The sequence below is a fragment of the Octopus bimaculoides genome, chromosome 1, assembly GCF_001194135.2.
Source record: "Octopus bimaculoides isolate UCB-OBI-ISO-001 chromosome 1, ASM119413v2, whole genome shotgun sequence".
In the NCBI taxonomy this organism is placed as follows: domain Eukaryota; kingdom Metazoa; phylum Mollusca; class Cephalopoda; order Octopoda; family Octopodidae; genus Octopus; species Octopus bimaculoides.
This window is the reverse complement of record NC_068981.1, coordinates 108,151,013-108,152,712: the sequence shown is the minus strand read 5'-3', so window position 1 is coordinate 108,152,712 and position 1,700 is coordinate 108,151,013. Positions and strand designations below refer to the sequence as shown.

General features: G+C 31.9%; 1 long non-coding RNA gene across 1 annotated transcript in view; it reads left to right on the top strand.

Annotated features, from left to right (window-relative positions):
- Positions 1-1,454, top strand: part of LOC128248303 (uncharacterized) — a 26,238-nt gene extending 24,784 nt beyond the window's left edge. The window contains exon 2 of the long non-coding RNA XR_008264538.1: positions 1,168-1,454. This is a non-coding gene — a long non-coding RNA (uncharacterized LOC128248303). The remainder of the gene's footprint in view (positions 1-1,167) is intronic.
- The last annotated feature ends 246 nt before the right edge of the window (positions 1,455-1,700 follow it).

Below are 1,700 nucleotides of genomic sequence, written 5' to 3'. Positions count from 1 at the left end.
ATACATATACATCTCTCTCTCTCTCTCTCTTTCTGTCTCTCTCTTTCTGTCTCTCTCTTTCTCTCTTTCTCTCTCTGTGAAAGTATCTGTCACTACAGTATCGAAATGTGATTGTTTCAGTTAGTGGAATAGTTTCATTTTTAAAGTGAAAGTATTTGACATGAGTTTTTTGTTTCACTTTTGACACGTAATACTTAAATAGTGGAGGAGATATTATGTTGCCGTGTGCTCGAACTCTGCAAGAAGTTAATAAGTTTTTTTGACTAAAACACAGTGTAAAATTTGAATGAAATTGGTTGCGTAGTTCTCGAGTTTTAGGAATTCACACAGACAGACAGACAGACAGACAGACACACATTCTCATTTTTATATATATAGATGACACTTTTACGCTTTTGTAAGAATGGTATGATGTAATTCAGAGTGCATTTGGTAGCTATTTCCAGCAGGTCAAGCAATAATGAATATACTAAATTCACTCTTTATGTTCTGGGTATAACAATTGCTGTTATATTTATGGTACTAATATTATTGATAAAATAATTATCATTATTGTTCAACAATGAGATTTCCTTTTAAACAGAGAAAATAAAAGCTTTTTGGCCCAACATCAAAATCAAACAAACATAAAGGTCAAAGAAGAAAGAAACTATAAACAATAAAAGGATAATGGAACATATTTATTGTACTTAACATTTAAAGTATTCACATAATTGGGTTGCTGTCTCATAGATATTATTATGCATACAGCGCAATATAAAACAAATAAATAAAAAGTAGGTGAATTTACATATGTGTACTGAGATATATATGTATATGTGTATGTATATCTATCTATCTGTGTGTTGTGTGTGTGTGTGCGTGTGTATGTGTTTATGGAGAGAACGAGAGAGAGGGAGAGAGAGATTAATAAACACACATGTACACACTAAAAATATAAATATGCATGTATGTATACAGTATGTGTGTGTGTGTAAATATATGTACTCACACAACCACCAATTTTTATTGTACTCTCTGCCATCATATACATCAAGATATTTTGATTTATTATAAGTGGTAAGTTGGCAGTCATTAAAGTGTCAATAATGCCTTGCAGTATTCCTTCCAGTTCTCTGTTTTAAGTTCAAATCCTGTTAAGGTCAACTTTTTCTTTTATTCTTTCAGGTTCAATAACTAAAGTACCACTTTTGAGTCCATTTCTCTTCTCTCGTTATTTTTCACTTTCGTCCTGGAAGAAATTGGTTTTGTTCATAAAATGGCAAGAGGGATGATAGACTCCAGCAAGTTTTAAAATGCCCAAGTATGTCACAATGGTAACCCTCATAACTCCATTAGGAAATGAGAAAAGGACGAATTGTGTTGTGAGAATAATTTATTTATAATATCCTTATTAGTGTTAACACATTATCTTAAAGATAGTTCATTAGCACAAATAAAATTTTGTATGTGGAGATTATTTAATGTGAATTTTTGTATAGGAATCACTGTGTCCAATAGTGAAATGCATTAAGTTAAGAGGCTCAATAACAAGGGAGAGATTGATAATTACTGAAGTGGAAAATTCCTTACTGGAAACATTTGTGGCAGTTGTTGTGGCCTTGGATCAGTTGTGATTGAATGAATTCCAAATGAAAACCTTCCGCCTGTGACCATTTCCCTATTGTGCATTGAAGACTGAATTAACTTGATATGTTCTT